This window comes from Erinaceus europaeus, chromosome 15, assembly GCF_950295315.1.
Source record: "Erinaceus europaeus chromosome 15, mEriEur2.1, whole genome shotgun sequence".
Taxonomy (NCBI): Eukaryota; Metazoa; Chordata; class Mammalia; order Eulipotyphla; family Erinaceidae; genus Erinaceus; species Erinaceus europaeus.
In genome coordinates this window covers 33,878,290-33,905,760 of record NC_080176.1, presented here as the reverse complement: position 1 = coordinate 33,905,760, position 27,471 = coordinate 33,878,290, and the positions used below count along the sequence as shown (strand labels likewise).

The 27,471-nt window shown below is 41.1% G+C and overlaps 1 long non-coding RNA gene across 2 annotated transcripts in view; it reads right to left on the bottom strand.

Moving 5' to 3' along the window:
* LOC132533146 (uncharacterized) overlaps positions 1-27,471 on the bottom strand; it is a 128,007-nt gene that overhangs the window by 99,803 nt on the left and 733 nt on the right. For both annotated transcript variants that reach the window (XR_009545044.1, XR_009545045.1), the window contains exon 2: positions 25,986-26,119. This is a non-coding gene — a long non-coding RNA (uncharacterized LOC132533146). The remainder of the gene's footprint in view (positions 1-25,985; positions 26,120-27,471) is intronic.

Genomic DNA, 27,471 nt, shown 5'->3' with positions numbered 1-27,471 from the left:
ATCCTGTGCACAGTGACAGTTTCATGAATTCGCAGACATTAACTGGGAGTGTGCATACTCATCCAAGTCTCCTCACCAGGACGCAGACAGATGTTGTCCAGCTCTGGTTTGGAGTAAGTGAGGGAAGTATAACAGGAAATAGGTGAGGAGGGTATCTAAGTCTAAGTAGACACTATTTCATTATGAACTTCATATTGACTCACTGTAGTCTACTGTGTACTTTTGCTTTTGTAGCAGGGTGGACGGTGAGAAAGAGGTCCAGGTGGCCTCTTCTTGGGATTGCTGCTTGCCCCTCTTGGGAAGGTTCACAAGAGGACAGAGAGAACTCAAGAGGGAAGGGGAGAGAGAGGCAGCTTCTGGGCTTCCTCCCTGCCTGAGAAGCTTCCCCCTGCAGCTGGGGATCCGGGTTTTGAACCCCAGCCCCTACAAGGTGAGCTGGGCGCTCAGCCAGGGGCGCCACCCGGTGTCTCTGTCCTGCAGGTGGGCTTCCTGCGTAGCCTCTGAGCTGAGCTGCCTTCAGGTCACTGCTGTGTCCAAGCTGGCCCCTGGCCCCAGGGGTCACCGTGACTCTCTGAGGTATGTTTCCAGCTCTAGAAGCCGAGGAGTCCAGGGCTTGCTTTATTATTTATTATTGCTTTATTATCAATTTATTATTATTATTACTTATTTCACCTAGCATTGTCACTTCTACTCCCATGGACATGTAGCATTGATTTTTCCCTTTATGTATGGCAGTTGTTAATTAATTAATTAATTTGTTTTTAGTGTGATTGGGAGCCAGGCCTCTGGGGGAAAGACTTCCCAGACTTCCTTCCTTTCTTTCTTCCTTTTTTTTCTTCATTTTTATTTGTAAAAAGAAACAATGACAAAACCATAGGATAAGAGGGGTACAACTCCACACAATTCCCACCACCAGAACTCTGTATCCCATCCCCTCTCTTGACAGCTTCCCTATTCTTTAACCCACTGCGAGTAAGGACCCAAGGCCATTGTGGGATGCAGAAGGTGGAAGGTCTGGCTTCTGTAATTGCTTCCCTGCTGAATATGGACATTGACAGGTCGATCCATACTCCCAGCCTGCCTCTCTCTTTCGCTAGTAGGGTGGGGCTCTGGGGAAGAGGAGCTCCAGGACACATTGGTGGGGTTGTCTGTCCAGAGAAGTCTGGTCGGCTAGCATCCAGGACCTGGTGGCTGAAAAGATAGTTAAAATATAAAGCCAAACAAGTTGTTGACTAATCCGTGACCCTAAAGGCTGGCATAGTGCAGATGAAGAGTTGGGGGTCTCCCTTTTGTAGCTAGCTAGTAAGTGGATTTTAGTTATATTCCAAAGGGCCCATGACTATACTAGTTTTTTTTTTTTTTTTCATTTCATGCAGAGAAATGTGCACTTCGGAAACAAAGCAGAAAGAAGGTGTATTCAACATGTGCCTTAGGTGCCTCCCCACTTGGCCACCTTCTGTGGGCCTTTGGCCCTCAGCACATGCCTTCCTAGCTGCCCTTAAGGCAGCAGCCAATCAGGAGGGGCAGGTGGTTCCAAGGAGTCAATCAGATGTGGAGGAAGCCTTCCTGGCTCTAGACAGCCAGTCAGTGTAAAGGGCCAGCAAGACCCTACCCCTCAAGAATTAATACTACACATGAGTATCATACTAAACATGATAAAGTCTTTTTAAGATTTAAGGGCTAGATTAAGTTTTATTTCACCCTGTACAGAGAGAACCTGAACTCAGAATTGCCATATGATAATAATGCCTCAATTGATAGAGCAAGAACATTTTAGTTGTGATTTTCTTTCTGAGAGAGAAAACTTACTAGTGTTGTAATTTAACATTAAGAGTACGATAGGTCTATAAAATCTGAGTATAGTTATCAGAGGTTAGTCCCACATCAAATTGAAGAGCTTCTGCACAGCCAAAGAAATTATCACACAAACAAGGAGACCCCTCACAGAATGGGAGAAGATCTTCACATGCCATACATCAGACAAGAGAATAATAAGCAAAATATACAAAGAGTTCAGCAAACTTAGCAACAAAAAAGCAAATGACCCCATCCAAAAATGGGCAGATGATATGAACATTCACTAAAGAAGAGATCCAAGGTTTCTCTCCTCTCCTCTCCCAGATCAACTAGGAATACCAAAGGAGACCACTTGGGACCACAACAAGACAGAACTAGAACAACTTCAGGAGCCCACCAAATCACCGGTGAGTGCAAACACGTGGACAGAGAGGAGCCTAGGGAGAGATTAAGTGGCTGGTAACAGTCTGGCAGTTTACCAGTTGAGACACCACCACCAGTCTGTTTCACCAACAAGGGGACAGCTGAAGGGAGGAGAGAACTCCCCTGAGATTCACCAAATGCAACTGTCCATTGCTATTGCCCTCAGAATCTGAAGCAGCAGCAGGGAAGCCCTGTGCTGATACCAGGGGACAGAGAACTAACAAAGAAACTCAGGAGACAATCTATACCTCTGTAGCCTAGCAGTGGGGCTATGAAAGTTTCTTTGCATAACCACTGGATTACTTCTGCCCCACCCTGCTTTATCTCTTGGTCAGGAATCAGTGATTAAGCTAAGAAGCCTACTTATAGTTTAAGAGCCCTCAGGCTCCCATAGCCTACAGGGAAGAAAAAGGAAAAAAGAGGCTTTTAAGCCACTGAGCTCCAACTCAGTGATTAAAATACTATTGAAAAAACTGTCAACTTCCACAACTGTGAACCCTTTATATACCTTATTTAGACACAAGTCAATCCAGGTGAGAGTGATCAGTAATTTGAAAAGTATCAAGAGAGAGACCTCATAACATACTATATAGAATGGTTAAAACAACAAGAACTATTTGAGAAATGAACCAGGACAAAAGTCCAGCTAAAAGCACCCCCAAAGGTTGAAAAACAAAATATTGAGGTCAACATCCAAACACTATTTTAGGAAATAATCACAGGAGTGAGTAAAGAGTTTGAAAGAATTGTCATCAGAAATGCAGAAACAACCAATGAGACTCTGAAGAAAACATTAATTATTGTTGCACCCAGAAGGTCGGGTCCAGATCACATACAAGGAAGTCCAGAGTCACATGCAAGTACAAGAGTCTTTATTAGTAAGCTTAAGCTTGGGTCCCAAGAGCCTCCATGCAGGAGGCTCATCTCAGCTTTTTTATAGTTAGTATAGTTAGTTAGTATAGGGTATAGTACAGGTGGGGATGTTTACACTGAACAAGGAACAGTTGGTTTCAGTTCGGCTGTTCTTATTTACATCCTCATTTACCTCAAGGTTATTAGAGAGCTGAAAGCTGAAATAGCTGAATTAAGAACACCACTAGCTGAACAAACTAAAACATTATCAGAAGAGAGTAATAAAATAGATCAACTCCAGAAAACAGTAGAGGGGAGAGAGAATAGAATAAATGAGACTGAAGACAGAATTCACAAGATCGAGGACAAATTACAGACAACTAAAAAAGAAGTAAGAGATCTCAAGAAGAGATTAAGAGATACTGAAAACAACAACAGACCTATGGGATAACTTCAAAAGAAATAATATATGCATTATTGGCTTACCAGAGGAAGAAAGAGAGGGAGGGGAAGAAACATTCTTCAGGACATAATTGCTGAAAACTTCTCTATTCTAGACAATATAAAAGACATAAATGTTCAAGAAGCCCAGAGGGTGCCAAACAGAATTAACCCAGACTTAAAGACACCAAGACACATCATATTTAGAATGGAAAGGAATAAGGATAAAGAAAGGATCCTGAAGGCTGCAAGAGAAAAACAAAGAGTCTCCTACAGAGGGAAACCCATAAGATTAGCAGCAGACTTCACACAAACACTACAGGCTAGAAGAGAATGGCAAGATATCTATTGAACGCTTAATGAGAAAGGCTTTCAACCAAGACTACAGTATCCTACTAGACTGTCATTCAGACTAGATGGAGGCATAAAAACCTTCTCAGACAAGCAACAGCTGAAAGAATCAGCATGCCCTGAAAGAAGTTCTGAAAGGTCTCCTATCAATAGTCAGACCACCATAAATGGGCCATATATCAGAACACTCTAAAACTCTACAAGAATGGCATTAAAATATCTTCAATCTTTCATATCAATAAATGTCAATGGCCTGAAATCATCTATTAAAAGTCACAGAGTAGGAAGATGGATCAGAAAACACAACCCACCAATATGCTGTCTACAGAAAACCCACCTAACTCAACAAGACAAATACAGACTTAAAGTGAAAGGATGGAAAACTATCATACAAGCCAATGGCCCATAAAAAAGGGCAGGAACAGCTATTCTCATATCTGACATGATAGACTTTAAAATACATAAAATTAAATAAGATAGGAATGGACACTACTTAATGCTCAGTGGATCAGTCAATCAAGAGGACTTAACAATTATTAACATCTATGCACCCAATGAGAAGCCATGTAAATACATCAAACATTTACTCAAAGAGCTACAGCAATATATTAACAGAAACTCAGTCATAGTAGGGGACTTCAACACCCCACTCTCTCAACTTGACAGATCATCCAAGCAGAAAATTAACAGACATGAGGGAGCTAAATGAGGAGATAGATAAACTAGAACTACTGGACATTTTCAGAGTCATTCATCCCAAGAAATTGGAATACACATTCTACTCAAGTCCACATGGGTCATTCTGAAGGACAGACCATCTGTAAGCCCACAAAGACGGCATCAGCAAATTCAAGACTTATTGAAGTCATCCCAAGCATCTTCTTAGACCACAGTGCAATTAAACTAACACTTCACAATCAACAAAAGATTAGTAAGAGTCCCAAAATGTGGAAGCTCAAAAGTATACTACTTAACAACTACTGGGTCAAAGAGGAAATAAAGGAGGAAATCAAAATGTTTCGAGACTTCAATGAAAATGAAGACACAAGCTATCAAAATATTTGGGACACAGCTAAGGCAGTACTGAGAGGGAAGTTCATAGCCTTACAAGCACACATTAGGAAACAAGAAAAGGCACAAATAAACAGCCTGATTGCACACTTTAAAGACCTAGAAGAAGAACAAAGGAACCCTAAAGCATCCAGAAGGACAGAAATAACTAAAGTTAGGACAGAAATAACTAAAGTTAGGGCAGAAATAAATAACATTGAAAATAAGAAAAGCATACGAAAGATCAAAAAAAGTAAATGTTGGTTCTTCAAAAGAGTGAACAAAATCAACAAACCTTTAGCCAGACTCACAAAATAAAAAAGGGAGAAGACCCAAATAAATTAGATCATAAATGAAAGAGGAGGCTTCTATGAACAGTCGTTCATATGCCACCAAGCTAGAGAACCTGGAAGAAATGGACGATTTCCTAGATAACTACAAACTTCCAAAATTAAGTAAAGAAAGACTAGATAACATGAACAGGCCCATCACAACTAATGAAACAGTTATCAAACATCTTCCCAAAAACAAAAGTCCTAGACCAGATGGTTTTACAAATGAATTCTACAAAACCTTCAAAGAATAATTAATACCTTTACTTTAAAAAGTCTTCCAGAAGATTGAAGACACTGGAATACTCCCTTCCAGCTTCTATGAAGCCAATATCACTTTGATACCAAAAGCAGACAGGGACACAACCAAAAAAAGAAAACTACAGACCAATATCTCTGATGAACATAGATGCTAAAATTTTGAACAATATTCTAGCTAACAGGATATAGCAGTATATTAAAAAGATTGTTCATCATGACCAAGTGGGGTTTATCCCAGGCATGCAAGGGTGGTTTAATATACATAAATCGATCAATGTATCATGGCTTGGTGTGCAGATACCTACCACAGAAAAGTGAAAAATCATACTATATGACTATAACTGTCTTGTAAACAATTGTTTACCTAATAAAACAGAAAAGCAGAACCATTCAATATTTAACATAGACCAGATATGAACAATGTTCAAAGATTCATGGTTTTATTTAAAGAATGTCTTTTAAAAAAAATATGTACCTCTTGTCAGCCTTCATCTCCACTGTTTTTGTTTAAATATAAGCTTTACATTTTCTCAGTATAAGTGTTACTGTCTTATAAATTCCCTTAACTTTAATAAGAGAAACACTAAATCAATCATGACATTATGTAATTTTATCTATTAAGACTATCTCCTCCACTCACTGATAGTTCAATAAAGTTCCAATTTAATAATTCACTCCTTGTTACTGCATTTGTTTCACTGTTTTATTTTGACTGTAGTATTAGTGTTTGTATTTTGAACTCTTTTCTTTCCACACTCTTTATTTTTGTGGTTTTTACTGCAGATATTTTTCTTTAAACTAACAGTTCTCAATGTATTAATTTTGTGGAGACATAGTTCTATCTCCCCCTTCTATATTTTGAGAACAACTACCTAATACTATATTTAAATAATGAACTCTGATTAGAAACAAAATGCATTTTGTTAATATTAATTTCCTGAAAATACTTTTGATTTTATCAGAATTGAAACTTCATATATACGTGTGATTTAGTCTTTAAATGAGATGTTACATATTAATTTACCAGTAATTATAATTTACAGGATATAGTGGAGACTTTGCCAAGTTTGAGGACTTGGGTCGGAGCTTCTAGCATCACATGAGAACACAGTACAAAGAGAAAACTTCAACAGTAGGGAGCTTTGATATCTATTCTGTTTTCTCTCTTATCACTCTCTCCCTGTTTGTCATTGGGATATAATTAAGAAAAAAATATCTGTTGGGAACAGTGAGATCACACAGGTATAAAGCACTGGGGAATGCCCACCTAATAAAACTAATTATATTGATATTGATTATGTCTAGTCACATAAGGAGTAGAAATGCAGCTAATGGATGATTTCACTTTTTTGTGGCGTATGGATAACTGAAATGCATGAACTTGCAAACAAAAAAAATCCAAACTGTCTCCTAAAATTTTTTGAAAACACAGAAGTTAATTGGAATGGGGAGAGCACAGAACCTTTGTGGTAGGTGTGTTGTGGAATTATAGCCCTATGATCTTAAAATCTCACAAACCATCATTAATTACCAAAATAAATAAATACACACATATAGCTGAATTATCCTAAACAGGTCTGAGGTTTACCATATATATATATATATATATGGTATATAGATCATAAAATCTATTTTACCAGTACTCTTTATTACTGACTTGACAATATTCATTCTGCCATTAGTAACAAGATATATTTAAAATTTTCTATTCTTGGAACTACATCAACAGAAGTAAATGTAGCACTATGAGAATTTCAAACTCAGAAAATTCAGCAATCAGAAAATTTACAGTTTTTAGAGTAGGGAAAACTTAAATCTAAGGAATATATTATCTCTGCCAAAAATCTCAGGAGAAAGCAGAATTTATAACCACTAGGATTCTAGTTGGCTGCTGAGTCAGTCACATGTGGCCTCAATCTGATGTGAATTTACCATAGCTATGTAGCTTATGAAACATATGATACTTCTGGTAAAATGTAATAAAATATGAATGTACTGTTAGCTCTTAGACCCTAAAGTTTAAGAAGACTTGGCAATGATTCTCTATAGGAAAATTACTTTCTCTGATTCTGCTGGTACTTTGTGTGTATGTGTCATGTGTATGTGTCTGTGAGGGTGTGTCAATGATTTCATTTGTTTAGAGACAAACTTCAAGATGCACAGGCATAAAGAGCTATTTACAATGAATTTTATCTGTACTAACTAGTGGTGGAATATACCAACAATTAGTGTTATTTCCCACTGCTTGTGCAATGTGGACTTTGGGAGATTTGAAAACTAATTCCCCCACAGTTATATAGTTTGGGAAAAAAAAGTCTTGATGTTTAATGTGCAATCAGTTTGTTCAATTGTTAAACAGATTTTTGGTCAATTAATTACAAGAACTAAAGCTAAAATATGAATTTCTAATTTCTAAAGTCTGTAATGTCTAATAAGATAGTATCACACATTATTACATTGTTTCACAACATGATGATCATCAAGATTTTTTCAAAGAGTACAGTTTTATGTTTTTATTTTACTCATAATTTTGATCACACATTAAAATAATATGTATTATGTTGGAAACTTGTGTATTACAGCAGACAAAAGGAAAGGGACTCAGCTTTTTTTTTTTAAAGATTTTTAAAAATATTTATTTCCTTGTTGTTTTATTGTTGTAGTTATTATTGTTGTTGTTACTGATATCATCATTGTTGGATAGGGCAGAGAAAAATGGAGAGAGGAGGGGAAGACAGAGAGGGGAAGAGAAAGATAGACACCTGCAGACCTGCAGAGCTTATAATTGTTTATCTTATGGGACTAAACTTTTGATGACTAGACTCAGACCTTACCTAGCGTACTTTTAATCCTTGATGATAAGTGCTTATTTTGCCTTTTACCTGTTTCACCCTAATAAACTTTGTATTATTTAAACCAGTTCCAAGACTGCGCTGTGAATCCTTTTATGTGCCTCCGCAGCAGCCCCCAACCACCAAACCTCCATTTTAAGTTAATTTACAACAGGCTGTGACCTCCAACTCCATCAGGAAAGGAAAAAAGCTGAGAAGGGGAGTATTGTAGGGAATTTGAGCTCCTGATACTGTATTTATTGTATTATTATCATGAGTTCACATCATGCTTTTTCCTAGGACTTTGTGCCTGCATGATTCCACTGTTCTTTTGTTCGCTTGCTTTGCATTCAGATAGTGTGAGAGAGACAGTCCATACCTCCTGTGCCCCTTGGTCTTGTCTTTAAACCACTATTGGGATTTCTGTGGTTTTCAGTAACTATATAGTAGATTAATCTAAAGATAGTCTTAAAATTAAAACCATGTTCAATAAGAAGTTAGCATATCTGTTAAAGTGTGTGTGTGTTTAGCATCTCTGCAGGTAAGGAGTTTAATTTCATTAGATTTTTAATAACTTGTGCTTTATCAGATATGACACTGCCTACCCTTAACAAGCTTTCGAAAACTTGGGGTCTGTAGAGTTTTCATCAATATTGTAATTAGAAAGAAAAGACTTCAAGTGCGGCTTAGTGTGGGTTTAAGACAGAGGTTATTTCAGTACAGCCAAATAGGCAGTGGGGCAGAGACAGGCCAGGCCGGGACCATGAGTCACCAAAGTTCAGCTGTGTTTACTCAGTCTCTCAGGAGAGGCAGCATTGTGGGGGGTCTGAGGTGAAGGAAGACACAGGGAAACAGACTGAATTCTGGCAGGCTGGCACTTAAATCACTTGGTTTACTTAAAGTTCCTCAGGCTGGTGTCAGCTGTGTGCTAATTACATTCCTGTCCCAACAATTGTGCTCTTGAACATTCTTATATTTTTAAAATATTAATCCAGAAGGTGAGGTGAAATAGAAAGTGACACCTGCAACACTGCTTCACCACTCCTGAAGCTTCCCTCCTACAGGTGTGTACTGGGGATTTGAACCCAGGTACTTACACAGTGTAATGCATGCACTCTACTGGGTGTGCCACCGCCAGGCCCCCTTGAGCATTGTTTAAAAGGGTGTGGGTGGGTGAGAGGGCACATGTGCTGTGCTGGAGTTTGTGATGAAAGTATGGGGGCAGGTGTGGAGATCTGAGCCTATTCACAGCACACTCGGGGTTTAGAGGCACATGAGCACATAAGGGGGCACCATGTAATGTACTGGACTACTGGATAGGTGATAGAGCATATGATGGGGCAGATGGCCCATGATGGGCAGGTGAAGAGGATGAATGTGATGAAAGGCACGAGAGGATGGTGAAGCACCTGGAGCTGGGAGGGCATTGGGAGGGCATCTGCAACTTGGTGGGGCAGGTGGAAGGGTATGAGGGGTAGGGGTAAGTATAAAAATGCAATAAAAATTCTGTTCCCCGAACATATGCATAAATAATACTTGGATATGCTTTAATCCATAGATTACTACAATGACATTCGGTTTTTTTTTTTTTTTGCTTCCAGGGTAATTGCTGGAGTTTGGTGCCTGCACTATGAATCCACTGCTCCTGGAGGCCATCTTTTTTCCACTGTTGTTGTTGTTATTATTGTTGTTGTTATTGCTACTGTTCTTGTTGAATAGGACAGAGAAATTGAGAGAGGAGGGGTAGACAGAGGGAGAGAAAGAAAGATACCTGCAGACCTGCTTCATTGCGTGTGAAGCGACCCCCCCCCCCCCCGCAGGGAGGAGCTGGGGGCTCAAACCAGGATCCTTGCACAGGTCCTTGTGCTTCGCACTATGTGCACTTAACCTGATTTGCTACGCGCCAGCCTCTGGGAATAATTCTGTAAATATTTATTCATGAAAGAGTGAGGAGGTGAAAGAGAGAACCAAGCATAACTCTGGCACAGGAGATGCCAGGGATTGACCCAGGACTCATTCATACTTGAGAGTCCAATGTTTTGTCTACTGTGCCCTTTCCCAGGCCACTGGGGGGGGGGAAATGTTTTTGTTTCAATTTTCTGTTCTTGTCATCTCAAGCCATCTGGATAAGAGGGGTGCAATTACATTCAATTCCCACCACCAGAGTTCCACATCCCGTCCCCTCCATTTGAAACTTCCCTATTCTATCCCTCTGGGACTATGCACCAGAGATGCTTATGAGATGCAGGTTTGAGGTCTGACATCTGTAGTTGCTTCTGTGCATAGACTGATAGATCCATACACCCAGCCTGTTCCTATCTTTCCTTGTTGGGTAGGGCTCTGGATAGGTGGTGAGGTCGTCTGCCCTGGGAAGTCAGGATGGAGTCATGGTAACATCTGCAACTTAGTGAATAAAAAAAACAAACATTAAGATATAAAGCAGAACAAATTGTTTAGTAATAAGGAACCAAAAGGTAAGAATGTAGCAGATCAGATTTGAGATATTCATGTTGGAAGAAGCTAGGGAGTCTATTTAGGTATATTCCAAGGGTGAATGACTTTACTAGTTTTTGCCTGAGCCTGACAGCTAGCCTGCAGGTGGGCTGAAACTATTGTCAAGATGTCAGAGTTGGGAGTAGGAATGGAAAGCTAGATCAGAGCACTGGTAGCTCCCAAATATGGGAAAAGTATATAAACACTGGTAACTGTAAACCCCATAGATGTGACCTAGGACCTATATCTATTCACACATATAACAGGAACATGTGTAACCTCTGCATCCCCACCTGCCTGAACTCCAAATTTGAGACAAAGTGTTCAGGGGGCAAATGTCACACTGAGTGGGGAGACACCTGTGAAGGCAGTAGCAGGTGGAGCATGATGGGGGTAGGACATTCACTGACAGTTCCAGGAGGCCTGGGATGTGGTGATGTAACAGGGCTTCTCTCCCAACTGTCACTTTGAGCTGAACCTGGTAAATGGGTGAGATGTGGTACCTGGTCAGAGGATCCTGTTTCAAAATGGGGAACCTGTCTTGCTGTAGAGGTATGTTCATCACATTTGCTATGTTCATCACTTAACTTTTCCTGAAGACTTTCCAGACATTGTTCCTCAGCTGAGCACATGGTTGTACACATCTGTTTTCTTTCCCAATATTTTGGCTTCAAGTCTCAAGCTCATTTCCTTAATTTCCTCAGGTTTCTCCATTTGGGAAAATTTACCACATGCTGCTCCACACATCCCAGCCTGTCATGTCACATTATGACTGTTGACTAGGTAAAAGTGTGGCAACATCTATATTCCTGCATTTGTAGGCTGACCAATGCTCTCTTCTTTAGTTATTAATGTCACAAACTGAGACTGAAGCAGGCATAGTTGAGGGGGAGAGGGAAGTCTTCCATAGAGGGGGATTCCTAACACTAATGTCAACAAGCTCCTTTTATAAACGTTCTACTCAGTTGTGTTATGTCGATTTGGGGTCATGTTATTGATAGTAGTATGGCAGTTTCCAAAAAAGATCACAACAATGAGTTTCTGAGTGTCAGATGACTCTACAGTTAAATTCAGTTTGTAATAAAATGTGATAGCCACAGTTAACTGCTGTAAAATATAGCATAGATTTCAGTAATTGTTTGTAGATTCATCTTTATGGTGCTGTTGGGTGGCTTTCCCACAATATGCTTGTCAGCTCTTTCTCTCCTCTTCATGTCCTGCTTTCTTCCAGCCAAGGGAAGGAGTGGTTGGATACTTCTCCATCAGCACCTGGGTCCATGCTGTGAAGCAGCCCCTCCACTCTGCTGCTTTGTTCAGATCAGGGAAAGCTCACTAAGACAATAAATACCACTGGGTCATACAGTTGACCATAACTTTAACATTAGGTGTATTTCATTAAGTCATACAACAAGAATTATTATTAAAGTGTACTGAAAATAGGTCGAGTGGATTATTTCTACATTTAGTTTTTGGAAAGATATAACTCAGTTTATAATATTACAGTTTTTATGAATTTGTTTGGCACCCATTGATTATAGAGTTTAAAGTTATTGCTCACCATTTAAAAAAAATTTTGATACTGTATTAATGTCATTCAGTTGTATTTATCTCATTTAGTCTAGTATGTATCTATAGAGAATACCTTTGAATATGTGACTGAGGCCATACTATTGTGACTGTGAACTTTACACTTTGTTCTTTATTCTTTCTCCTTTATTCATCCTCTAGAATGTTGTTAAAATTCGGGAGGCTCTTGCCGGGCGGGTCTAGCTTCACAGGCAGGTAACAGAGAGGACCAGACACAGGGCTGGGCAGGGAAGCTGTATTTCTTTATTCAGGAACAACGATTCACAAACTAAGACAAACTAATCACCAAACAGAACTCTGCTGTCTCTTTGCGGCGGCACAAGCACTCTCTTACTCTCGAACTCAGGAACTCTCTGACTCAGGAACCACTCTCTCCGGGTTCCTTGGGGCGGGGCCAAGCGGGCCCGCGAAATCAACTGGACTGATCCAACTCTCTTGACGGGGGAGCGCTAGAACAAACCAATGCAAAGCATACGACACTAGAAGAAAAATATTAGATTGAATATGCAATTTATCAGATGTGTAGGTCAATAATTTTAATACTATTTAGTCAAAGATGGATAACTCAAGAGTGTAGCCAGTTTTTTTTTTACTTATTTTTTATTTTAATTTATTTATTGGGGAATTAATATTTTACATCTGACAGTAAATACAGTAGTTTGTACATGCATAACATTTCCCAGTTTTCCATATAACAATACAACCCCAACTAGGGGTTGTCATCCTTCTTGGTCCTGTACTCTCCCCTCTGCCCACCCGAGAGTCTTTTACTTTGGTACAATACGCCAATTCCAGTTCAGGTTCTACTTGTATTTTCTCTTCTGATCTTGTTTTTCAACTTTTCCCTGAGAGTGAGATCATCCCATATTCATCCTTCTCTTTCTGACTTACTTCACTCAACATGAATTTTTCAAGGGCCATCCAAGATCGGCTGAAAACAGTGAAGACACCGTTTTAAATAACTGAATAGTATTCCATTGTGTATATTTACCACAACTTGCTCAGCCACTCATCTGTTGTTGAACACCTGGATTGCTTCCAGGTTTTGGCTATTACAAATTGTGCTGCTAAGAACATATGTCTACACAAATCTTTTTGGATGTCTGTTGGGTTCCTTAGGATGTATCCCCAGGAGAGGAATTGCAGGATCATAGGGTAGGTCCATTTCTAGCCTTCTGAGAGTTCTCCAGACTGTTCTCCACAGAGGTTAGACCAGTTTACATTCCCACCAACAGTGCAGGAGGGTTCCTTTGACCCCACAACCTCTCCAGCATTTGCTGCTGTTACCTTTTCTCATATATGACATTCTCACAGGAGTGAAGTGGTAACTCATTGTTGTCTTTATTTGCATTTCTTGAGACAGAGACTTGGAGCATTTTTTCATGTGTGTCTCTGCGACGGACCGCTCAGGCGGAGGAGCAGCAGGAAGAATCAGGGAACTCCGAAGGCGACCACCTGGGTGGATCAGGAGTCGGTGCAGGGGAGAACAGAATTTGTCACACTCTGTTGGAGGGTGAATCTGAACTCAATTTTTATTCAGCCAGTGAGAACTTATATATCTTCCAGCCTTACATAAACAATATCTGAAACAGAAAGTAAAGCTCATTTCTTGGTTAGATGGCCTTGCGGTTTTACACAGTAATGTCGTACTTTATGGGGTGATGCATTTCTGAGTAATAGGCTTAGCAGATAGTATTTTACGTAGAGTTTTAACATATTTCATAAGAGGAGGTGAGTAAGTATTATTAAGAATTTTCCCTAAAACTTAATGTATTTGATGACCCATAACTTGTCTACCTCATTTCCTGTTCATCTGTATCTAATCTGGGAACAGGGGCTGTTTGTTCCCGATTACACAGCATCATTACCATGTACATAATGAAAACAATAATCAGAGTTTTCAATTTAGATCTGCTCAGAATGCCAAAACCCACTCCCAGAATTACTCTTCCTTGAAGAGAGTTTTCTAGGGTGCTGACCGTGTCAGACCCATCATTCTGGAGTTGAGTGGGGCGTGGCATTTCTCGGCCTTTTGGATCTCTTCTGTGGTGAATATTCTGTCCATGTCCTCTCCCCACTTTTGGATGGGGTCATTTGTTTTTCTGTTCTTGAGTTTGGCAAGCTCTTTATATATTCTGGTTATTAGCCTCGTATCTGATGTAAAGATCTTGTAAAGATCTTCTCCCATTCTGTGAGGGGTCTCTTGGTTTGGGTAGTGGTTTCTTTTGCTGTGCAGAAGCTTTTTAACTTGATGTAGTCCCATAGCTTTATGCTTGCCTTAGTCTTCTTTGTAACTGGATTCATTTCATTGCAGATGTCTTTAAAATTTATGGGGAAAAGAGTCCTGCCAATATTTTCCTCTAAGTATCTGATACTTTCTGGTCTAACATCCAAGTCCTTGATCCACTTGGAATTTACTTTTGTATTTGGTGAAATATAGTGGTTGTTTCATTCTTCTGCATGTTTCAACTCATTTTTTCCAACACCATTTGTTGAAGAGACTCTGCTTTCCCCATTTAATAGTTTGGGGACCTTTGTCAAAGATTAGATGTCCACTGGTGTGGGGGCTCACTTCTGGGCTCTCAATTCTATTCTATTGGTAGTGTGTCTATTCATGTTCCAGTACCAAGCAGTTTTGATGACAACGGCCCTATAACAGAATCTGAGATCTGGGAGCGCGATGAGCTCTGTTCTTTCTTCAGTTCTGTTCTTTCTTCTCAAGATTATTTTGGCAATTCTAGGTCTTTTCTGGTTCCAGATAAACATTTGTAACATTTGTTCTATTCTCCTAAAAAAAAAATGTGGTTGGGATCATGATGGGGATAGCATTAAATTTATCTATGGCTCTGGGTAGTATATTCATTTTGATGATGTTAATTCTTCCAACTCATGAACATGAATATCTTTCCACTTCCTTGTGTCTTTTTCAATCTCCTTGAGTAGTGACTCATAATTTTCAGTTAGGTTAGGTTTACTCCTAGATATTTTATTGTCTTTGTTGCTATAGTAAAAGTAATTATTTCTGGATTTCATCTTCTTCTACCTTAGTGTTTGCATAAAGGAATGCCACTGACTTTTGTTTTTGTTATTTATTTATTCCCTTTTGTTGTCCTTGTTGTTTTATTGTTGTAGTTATTATTGATGTCATTGTTGGATAGGACAGAGAGAAATGGAGAGAGGAGGGAAAGACAGAGAGGGGGAGAGAAAGACAGACACCTGCAGACCTGCTTTACCGCCTGTGAAGCGACTCCCCTGAAGGTGGGGAGCCGGGGACTGAACTGGGATTCTTACACCAGTCCTTGCGCTTTGCACCATGTGCGCTTAACCTGCTGTGCTACCACCCGACTCCCGCCACTGACTTTTGAATGTTAATTGTGTAGCCTGACACCTTACTGTATAGCCTGATGATTTCCAAAAACTTCTTGCTGCATTATCCAACAACAGTAAAACAAGGACAAAAATAAGGGAATAAGTATAAAAAAAAGAAATAAAAAAATTAAATTAAATTTTTTAATAAAATAAAAACAAAAGAGGAATACTCAAACCACTAAGGTGAAAAGAAGAAAAATAAAATTGTCAGAGACTTTGGTCAATGAGACAGATCACTTGGATACAACCCTGCTTTGCTGTATGCAACCCAAGTTTAATACTGGCTTGCACTGAAGGGAGTGGCAGTCTGTGGTCTCTTTCACCCTCTCTTTCTCTCTCTCTCCCACCCTTTCTCTTTCAATATTAAAAAAATAATAATAATAATATAATAATAAAATAACTTAATCATGAACTCTAGCATTTTTGAAACCTTGTAGGAAATTAGATTTCCTTGTTCTCTTTTCCTTTGTGGAGGATGCAAAGTATATAAAACATGATAAACCAGAAAAATGGGCTCCCAGGGTGTTTCATAATTTAAACATATAGCATGTGATGTATATTTAAACAAACTGAAATCACTCAAATTTATCTTGATTAGCTAGACATAACTTAAGTATTGACAGATCGAGGAGAAAATGGCACAGATAAGATGAATCTGTGAATGCCATTCTACTGATCTTCTTAATTGAAAGAAGAGGGATGGTTAGAATGGTAGTAACTTTAAAAATTTAAAGCACTTTTTAAAAAAGTATTTATTCCCTTTTGTTGCCCATTTTATTGTTGTTCTTATTATCATTGTTGTTACTGATGTCGTTGTTGTTGGATAGGACAGACAGAAATGGAGAGAGGAGGGGAAGACAGATGGAGAGAGAAAGATAGACACCTGCAGACCTGCTACACTGCCTGTGAAGTGACTCCCCTGCAGGTGGGGAGCCGGGAGTTTGAACCGGGACCCTTATGCCAGTCCTTGCACTTTGTGCCACCTGTGCTTAACCCGCTGCACTACCGCCTGACTCCCCCTAAAAGCACTATCTATATATACATCAAACAAAGTCTGATGACAAATGCCTAGCCTCCCCCTAGACTGGTTTGCACTGCTGCTCTCTCTCCCTTTCTGAAAATCACAGTTGCAGTCCAGAAGTAGGGCTGACATCTGCCAGCATTTTATAGTGTGACATTATTCTCACAGCTGAACTCCCTGAAAAGACCCAGAAACAACTGAAAAGGGAGAACAGAGCCCATGACAGCACACAGAAAATGTGGACGAACAAAACTGAAACACAGCAGAATCAACAAATGTCATACATTTTCTATTCCTGTGCTCGATTTCCATTCCCAAAGCACTCTCTGGCTTCATTTGTTTCAGATTAAAAGGGAGTGAGACTGCAAGGCATTCAAAGCACCACTAGGATCCCAGTAATAAAAACGGCATAGGATGGTCAAAGAGAATCTGAATCTGTTAATGTAAAATAGTTATGTATCAATATAGGAAAGATCAACAAAGTAGTTACCTATCATATAAACATAACTTGGCTTTTGTTCAATTAAAAATGACAGTAAGTAACTATACAGATGCTCACCAAAAGGAACCAATGCTGAACAGTCAGAGCCAGGTTCTGGTCAGGGTCCTGAGTGGCAATGATAAGGAGCAGGAGAGGCAATGGATGGCCTCAAGAAGCTAGAAGCAGAGTGAAGAGAGGCCCTGGAGGCTTGAGCAGTTTGGGAACAGCTCTGGGCTCTGGCAAGGATGCTGAGGACAGCTGTGCAGGCATGGAAAGTGGATATCCCCAGAGCAAAACAGGTTTTCTGCAGATTATTGATGAGAAATTGACTGTAAAATACCTACTAATGTACACAGAGAGCAATATTATAACAGTGACTCCTCGGGACCAGGTGGTGGCACACCTGGTTGAGTGCGCATGTAACAGTGACTCCTGTCACTCATTTTCCCAGGACAGCCTTATAATTATAGAATTACAATTAGAACCAATAAAATGAGATGTTCTTGGGGACAAGTGATAGCTAACCCTGTGAGGAGAACTGGGTTTGAGCCCCTGACCACCACATGGAGGCACCATGCAAAAGAGAGGCTTCATGAGTAGTGGAACAGTGTCTTTCTCTCAGAGAATAGGAAAGCTATCAGGGGAGGGGATAGGATACAGAGATCTGGTGGTGGGAAGTGTGTGGAGTTGTACCCCTCTTATCCTATGGTTTTGTTAATGTCTCCTTTTTGAGATAAATTTAAAAAAAGATTAATCCACTAGGAGCAGTGGAATTACGCAGCTGTGAAGCCAATAAAAACTTTGCCTAGGGGAGTCAGGCAGTAGCACAGCGGGTTAAGCGCAGGTGGCACAAAGCACAAGGACCGGCATAAGAATCCCGGTTCCAGGGAGCCGGGCAGTGGCACAGCGGGTTCAGCACACGTGGTGCAAAGCACAAGGATCGACATAAGGATCCCGGTTCGAGCCCCCGGCTCCCCACCTGCAGGGGAGTCGCTTCACAGGCGGTGAAGCAGGTCTTCAGGTGTCTGTCTTTCTCTCCCCATCTGTCTTCCCTTCCTCTCTCCATTTCTCTCTGTCCTATCCAACAACAACATCAATAACAACAACAGTAATAACTACAACAATAAAACAATAAGGGCAACAAAAAGGAATAAATACATAATTATTAAAAATATTTTGCCTAGAAGAAAGGGAGTTAGAGAACCCCAGGCATTTTTAAAGAAGCAGTTAATCTACATACGTTTCTATTAAAATATTCTGGTGATCCTAAATTGGAGTATCTGTAATGTTCTGAAGACTTTATGCTTTGTGAAGTAATGAATTTTCGAAGACTAAGTAATGACTTACTTGTAACTATTTCAGATTTACATATTTGGTTATTACTTCCTGAGGTAGACCCTATTCCCATACAGTGGGTATAAAAATCTGAGATGAGATCAAGGAAACATGTTTGTCCTACCAGTATATCTTAAGTTTTTATTTATTTATTTATTTTGCAGAATAATAACTTTATCTGTATAAGGAATGACCTATAAATGCTAATAGTGATACCTGTCTAGACTTCATATTCAAATTCAGAGTATATTATTGCAGTCTACAATGTACCAGATGTCTGAACTGAATAAAGTACATGCTTTTACATGGGGAGAAAACAGCTACTGACCTTTGTCTAAATTAGGTTTAAAACCTGTTATTTGACTTAGATCATACCATGAACAAAGGTAACATGTCACATGTATCATAAATAATAGTACCATAAATAATAGACATCTATTCCCACAAGCTGTATCAGTGGCGTCTTCAAATCTCTGCTTCATTTAATTTTTATTAGTTGTTTTCATTCATTCTTTCATCATTTAATTCTCATTTGTACAACCAGAATCCTTTCAAGGTGTTGAGACTAGAATGATGAAGGAAACAAAGACTGCACCTTTGTTTTTGGAGAACTTACAACCCAGTTGTAATTGCAGACAAGCCAAAGGACAATGACAACAGTACATCAGTCATTAATATGGCAGAGAATACAGGTTGGTACAGGGACAGATACATTTCAGGATTTGCTGACAACTTCTTTCTCCCAAGGAAAAACCCAATTCCAGCATCATCAACACTATCATAATTACCAGAATCATCATTATTCATTAGCCACTATTTATTGAAACCATGTTTCAGCTTCCATGTAAATTATCTTTAATTTTGTTTTTTGTTGTTTCTGGGGCTTGACTGCTCTAAGTCGACTTATTTAGACAGAAAGACAAAAGACAGAGCAACAGAGGGAAAGATACCACAATATCAAAGCATCCTCCAGCACCACAGAGGCTAGTCTTTTTTTATTATTATTCTTTTTTAAAAAATTATTAATTAATTAATTTATTTATTTATGAGAAAGACATTTGGAGAGAAAGAACCAGATATCACTCTGGTACATGTGCTGCTGGGGATTGAACTCAGGACCTCATGCTTGAGAGTCCGATGCTTTATCCACTGCGCCACCTCCCGGACCACTACAGAGGATAGTCTTAAATCAGGTTGCACAAATGACAAGGTAGATATGCTACCCTGGCGAACTCTTGGTGGAGGCCAGCCCTGAGAAAAGTTAGTAGGGTACCTCCTGAAGGAAAGGGGTGTTGGCGAATAATGAAGTGAGAGACATGTCAGCTGCTTCAAGTGCATGAGGTACCTCTGGCCTTTGTCTGCAGAGCTTTATTATTTAAACATTTTTTACTGGATACAGTTGACATCATGTAAGACTATTTTTTTAAATATTTATTTTATTTATTTATTTATTTATTCCCTTTTGTTGCCCTTGTTGTTTTATTGTTGAAGTTATTATTGATGTTGTCGTTGTTGGATAGGATAGAGAGAAATGGAGAGAGGAGGGGAAGACAGAGAGGGGGAGAGAAAGACAGACACCTGCAGACCTGCTTCACCGCCTGTGAAGCGACTCCCCTGCAGGTGGGGAGCCGGGGTTCGAACCGGGATCCTTATGCCGGTCCTTGTGCTTTGCGCCACCTGCGCTTAACCCGCTGCGCTACAGCCCGGCTCCCATGTAAGACTATTTTTATTAACATTAAAAATAACTCCAGACATTATTATCATTTTAGACATGTTCTCCTTGAGAGTTCCCTTGGTCTTGAGACAGCCTGCCCTCCCCTAGGTTTGGACCATCTTTGTGGCCTTGGTACATTACTCCCTTTGTTTTGGCCTTCTGTGTTGGGTTAGCATATCTTTTCTGGAGCTCAATCTAATAGCTTTTGTTCTTAACCCATTCTTGGATGGGTCTAACCAACTAACATTTTTCCAATATCTAGTAAACTGTCTACCTAAAGAATTCTTCTGCTGTGTGGTCCGGGAGGTGGCGCAGTGGATAAAGCATTGGATTCTCAACCATGAGGTCCTGAGTTCGATTCCTAGCAGCACATGTGCCAGAGTGATGTCTGGTTCTTTCTCTCCTATCTTTCTCATGAATAAGTAAATAAATTCTTTTTTTAAAAAAAAGAATTATTCTGCTGTAAAGTAAGCACACACCATGGGGGCTCTCTTCTGGCTAACCTTTGCATATATGAAAGTTTACTAACTTGTACCCATATGTTAGCTATTTAACTACATAACCTCTATATTTATCATAGATACCTGTAATTGGAAGCAGGGGGGGGTCTGTGGGTGAGGGCAAGTGATAGGGCCCTTTTATATTTAGGTGGAAACCACAATCTGCCACTCATTCTATAAGTCACCCATAGTTCTGGTTTTTGGTCTGAGTTCAGCTAATAGAGAAGCTGTAGTAGTGACAAATAGCTGTTGTTCTGAAAGCCTCTTAATGAGTAAAGCAGCTTCTACTCCTAGGCCGTTTTTAGTCTTGTTACACCCACTGCCATAATTGCTGTTACTGTGTACTTCCCCAGGGTCTCTCTTTTTATTGTCTCCAGGTAATATTTGTGCATTTTCAACAGCTTACCAACTGAAAACAAAAAGGATGAATAGCTTCAGTTCAGTCTAGGACTTCCCGCTTTGCAGTCGGCCCCAGCCTGCCCTGTACTTTGTCAGCTAGCAGATCTGACTTCACCTCTGTCATTAAACAAAAAGGCTGAATAGCTTCAGTTTGGTCTAGGACTTCCCACTTTGCAGTCAGTCCCAGCCTGCCCAGTACTTTGCCAGTCTGAAGACTTGACTTCGCCTCCGCCAAACTCTCTTGCTGGCCCTTTAATATTCTTACTATCACTTCGCAAAATAGGTAACATAATTCTTAAAAATAATCTGGAAGTAACCCAGATGTCCAATATCAGATGAGTGGCTAAAAATATCATGGTATATAATAAGCTAGAGGCAATTATATAACTGAAAGTAATGGTATTCAATAGCCCTTGATGATTAGACTTAGACCTAGTAAACCTGGAATCCTAGTTGAAGTGCCTGAAGAAGGCATCATAAATTCTCTAATTGATTAGACTTAGACCAAATTTGCTTAGTAATCTAACAGAAAGGCCCAAAGAAGACATATCCCAAAAACTTAATTCTGGTTGGTGTTGTTAAAATTGTCGGAAGGCTCTGGCTGGCCGGGTTGGCCCCGCGGGCGGGCAACAGAGACGCGGAGACAACGGCTGGGCAGGGAAGCTGCACTTTTCTATTCAGGAACAACGATTCACAAACCAAGACAAACTAATCACCAAACAGAACTCTGCTGTCTCTTTGCGGCGGCACAAGCACTCCCTCTTACTCTTGAACTCAGGAACTCTCCAACTCTAGAACTCTCCGAACTCAGGAACCCAGGAACTCTCGGACTCAGGAACCCTCTCTCGGGGTTCCTTCGGGCGGGGCCAAGCAGGCCCGCGAAATTAACAGGACTGATCCAATTCTCTTGGTGGGGGAGGGCTAGAACAAACCAATGTAAAGCATACGACAATTCCCCCTTTTTTTTAACTAAATGACTATAGTATCAAGGGTGTGGGGTGAACAGAAACATATATAACAAAAACCAGCATGTTGACAAGGGAAGGCCTGAAGGGGCCATATCTGAAAAAAAAACATTTCTTGCCTCTGGGGGGCTACTTGCCTCGACGGGCATTTGCATGGGGGCGGGGAACGGCCTAGGGTCCCACAGGCAGCTGGCTGCAACTTACTTACTATGAAACAAAACTTGTTATTAGCATATCTACTGCACGATCCAACGTTTCTAACAGAGAAGGAATTTGAGACTTTTACATATCAACAACGTCTTTAAACCTTTTGTTACACCTATTCAAGATGGAGACACACCCTAGGTGTGGGCCGGAGAGGAAACCTCAGGCATGAGAATAATTAGCATAGCCATTGTGCGATCTACCATTTCTAATAGAGAAGGTAGTGTTTTACATATCAACAAGTCTATTTAACCTTTTGTTTAGACCAACTTAGTTAAAATATATTGATTGTTAACTAATTTTTACCTCAGACTTTAAATGTAAGTTAATTTTATCTTTATGAGAATTACATTGAAAACCTTTTTCATTTAACTTTGACTAGTAAGAATTTAGCCTTAAAGCTACTGTTTACCAAACTTTAAACATACACAAAAACATGGTCATTAATACACAAGGAGAGAAACCTTTGTTACGAAGACATGTCATTTTAAACACGAATTTAAATCTGTACTGTCTTAGTTGTTGGGGGGGGGGTTCACCATCCGGAGGTGGCTTCCCGCACAGCTTCACTTTTAGGAATTGCAGGTTGCGATCTCTGCACAAATCTCTGCGTACTCCAGCTTGTCTGCCTTCAGACCGGACCGGCGGCTGGAGATCTCGTGTGCCCAGTTTCGGCAGGGAGCCCGGGGGTCCGGGAGGCCCGGGATGGTTCCAGAATTCATAGAAAGAGGGCAGGCAGGCCATCTTTGCAGAAGGCGTGAGCCTAGGTGCCCAGGGGTGGCGGCCATGATAGGCCGCCGCGGCCCTGCCCCATGGGCCTGCCATGTCTGCTGCCCTGTTTGCAGTGGCCGAGCAGCGTGGAGGGATCACGCGTCCAGTGTCCTGCGCCACGCGGTGGAGAGCCAGCTCCTGTGGGTTGGCCTTGGGCTCCTGCGTGTTGGCCTCGGGCTCTAGCGTGGAGGCATCGGGCTCTTGCGTTTTGGCATAGGGCTCCAGCATGTTGGCACTGGGCTCCTGGGGCTTTTGTGTGCTGGCGTAGGCCTCCTGCGGGCTGCGGGGCTGCGAGGCTGCGGGCGCGGTGCGCGGGGTTGTCTGGGCGCAGCCGGCTGGCTGGCTGTTTAACCAGGTGGAAACGGCAGCTCCGCGCCTCGCCTCCCGCCCGCTGGCTCTTCCCGCTGGCTGTTCTGAGTTCGCCTGAGCGAGTGGAAACCACAGAGTGGTCCAGAGATAAATGTTCCAGAAACAGCAAAACAGTCTCGTGAAGAAAGAGCAGAGGCCTTTGGAGATCTCTTCACAAGCAGAAGAGAAGGCCATCGTGCATAGGTAGCCAAATTGTCTTTACTTATCTGAGAGATGCGCAGGTCAGGTCCACGTGGGCGCCATTTGTTGTTAAAATTTTCGGAAGGCTCTGGCCGGCCGGGTTGGCCCCGCGGGCGGGCAACAGAGACGCAGAGACAACGGCTGGGCAGGGAAGCTGCACTTCTCTATTCAGGAACAACGACTCACAAACCAAGACAAACTAATCACCAAACAGAACTCTGCTGTCTCTTTGCGGCGGCACAAGCACTCCCTCTTACTCTTGAACTCAGGAACTCTCCAACTCTAGAACTCTCCGAACTCAGGAACCCAGGAACTCTCGGACTCAGGAACCCTCTCTCGGGGTTCCTTCGGGCGGGGCCAAGCAGGCCCGCGAAATTAACAGGACTGATCCAATTCTCTTGGTGGGGGAGGCCTAGAACAAACCAATGTAAAGCATACGACAGGTTGGGCTGAACAAATGGCACTCAATGCTTAAACAAGTGGGAGAAAGCCAAAGGTCATCAGGTAAAAAGAGGACTAGAAAGGGCAAGAGACAGGCTCACTTAATAATGGCCCTTTTGGTCAATATCACACCACCTCACCACCTGCAGCCCTAATCAGGGACTCCTTGGATTTCCACAGAAATATGATAGGTCTAGACCTACAAAGGATCCCTCTCTGCACCAACACCAGTCACTTATACCAGAAGTGTCATCATAAGCTCTCTTGTAGGCCCCCTCAGGACCTTGCCCTCACTGGGGTATCCTGCCCTATGACACAAGAAAGATGCTCCTGAAATGAGTGCAGCCTGCAATGTTCCCAGATGTGACCATGAGCTATGACCTCAGACCAATAGGGACTTAGAGGTTACACAGGCTCTGATGCTATATATATATATATATATATATATATATATATATATATGCCCTGGGTCAGGTAGATGGAGGTAAATAGTTAACTGTATTCACAGAATATTTTTAAAAATGTGAGCTACTCTGCCCTAATACAACTTAGTAGCCCTTTTCTCCACTCTGACACCATTTTCTCAGGCAATGTTTTTATCCAACTTCATGCTACCCATCAAACTCAAGCAAAAACAACCATAGTCATGGACCCCAAGAAACATGCCTAAAATGGACTCTCTAAAATTCCTAATCTCATCTGCTTTATTCCTACTTTTTGGTTCCTGTTCATTAGCCATTTTATCTCACTTTATGTCCTGCCACCTTCCAGACACCAAGTTGCAGATGCTACCATGACTCCATCCTGACTTCTCTGGGAAGACAACTTCACCAATGTGTTCTAGAACCTCATCTTACAGAGCCCTGTCCCACTAGGGAGAGATAAACATGCTGCGGATATGGATCAACCTGCCAACACCCATGTCCAGTGGAGAGGCAATTACAGAAGCCAGACCTCCTACCTTCTGTGCCCCCAAAACAACTCTGATCCATACTTCCAGTGAGGGAGAAGTGATAGAAGGAAGGGGATAAGAGGGCTCTGAACTCCAACTCAATCAGGTACCAGAGAAAGATGACAAAAAGGGGAGAGATATTTGGATGTAGTAAGAGGGTTATGTGTGTCTTGGAGGGGAAGAGAGGATTGGAAGAAAAAGGGGGCAATATCTACAAATGTAGACAGATAGTTATAGAGATGACAGTTAATCCATGTCTACAACCTTAGAAGAACCACAGTGGTTTGCAATGCAGGGACTTGGAATTCAGAACTCTGAGGGTGGGAACAGTGTGGAATTATACCCCTGTTGACATGTAATTTTGTAAATCAATACTGAATCACTAATAAAAAAATGAAAATATAAAAAATTGTGGTATATATACATGATGGAATACTACTCAGCTGTTAAAAATGATACGGTTGTCTTCTTTGCATCCTTTTGGGTGAACATCATGTTGAATGAGATAAGCCAAAAAGAGAATGGCAAATAGCAAATGATCTCACTTATTAGCAGGTCTTAATAAAGCAGGGAATAGGGAGGGAGAGCACAAAGTGACACAGGGACTGGACATGATGTATTGCACCAAAGCAAAGGACTCTGGAGAGCGAGGGGGAAGGAAGATAGGAAGAAAACTTTGGGGGCCTGTTACATAATGAAACTGTATGAATATGTCAATGATTACACTGTAAACATTACCTCCCCCAATAAAAAGCACTGTACATACACAAAAGCACTGTACATACACAAAAGCTTCCATGGCGCAGCCCGAAGAGAAGACCACCTGGACAGAAAGACATCTTAAACCAAAAGAATCACCAACTCACCATCTCTGAGGCATCAGGAGGGCAAATCCTCCAGCCTGAATCCAGCCTTTAGCACCTGCCATCCCAGCCAGTATCCTACGAAAGCATGAAACCCCAAACCAGATGCATCCAGGCAATCTTCTCCTGAGCTTGGCCTAGAGAAATCATGGGAAACGGTACATTTTTAAGTCACTTGTTATACAGTCATAGGTAATAACAAGTATTATAGAAGCATTAATTATAACTGTGTCAAGAAGTATATAGTTGAAAGAATTAAACTGCTAGGGAAACAGTTCCCCCTGGCCTTCTGACAGCCTCTTCAAAACAGAGCACATCCCTGCTAAACTCCAGTTTTGTGTCACCCAGAGTAGAATCCAAGTCCTCTCTCAGCACTGCTTGTGAGACTCACATGAAGCTGATCCAGGCTAGTGCCCAGGCCTCCTGTCCTACCACCTCTCACCTCACCTGGACCTCTCCTAGTTCTTCCTGCACACCTGGCCTGCTCTGCCTTCATCTGGACACCCCCTAGGAAGCTGCATGACTGACTCTCATTTGCTTCAGTCTCTTCAAATCTCTTCTCGTCAGAGAAGACCTCCCTGATAACTCAGTCCATGAGCATTTCTGCTGACTACACGGGCATTTTTCACTTTCACTCCCCTTCTGTGCTTCTCTGAATTGCCACCTAATATTAAATAAAACTGTAGAGTGGGAAAAACAGCCCGTGCACCTTTGTCATATGTGCAGCCAACCAAGGTTCAGAGCCCTGCCCCCACCACACTGGAGGAAGATTACATAAACTGTACATATATACTAACAGATATATATATATATACATATATATAATTATAGACACCATACACACAACAGTATTCATATATATTATGTATATTAGCATACATACAAACACACACACTGTTATGTACACATATATAAAGCTTACTGTGTATCTAAACTCACTGAAGCTATTATGCCCAATAATTGCAGGGTCTGGAATAGGGCCTGGTAAATAGCAGGCACTCAATAAACCGGAGTCAAACAAATGAATAGGGTAAATTCTGCCCTTTATCAGGCTCTGTTCCTAACTCTTTCCATGTTATCAACACATACAATTTTCACAGTGCCCCACCAAGTAAGTAGCATCACATCCCCATTTATAGATGAGGAACCGAGGCAGCATGATGAAGCGCAAGTGAACGGAGCTGACAAGTGTTGGAGGCTTGACCCTAGGCAGTCTGTCAGCAAAGACTATTCTATTAGTTTGCTAGTGGTGCCATAAAAAAATACTGCAGTGGGTTACAGGTGGTTGTATAGTGGTAGAGCCTACATATCACAGAGTGCAAGGACCAGGGTTCGAGTCCCTGCTCCCCACCTGCTGAGAGGAAGCTTCATAAGCAGTGAAACAATGCTGTGCCTCTTTTTGCCTCCAGGGTATCACTGGGGCTGGGTGCTTGCACTGCGAATCCACTGATCCTGGAAGCCAGTTTTTCCATTTTGTTGTTGGGATAGG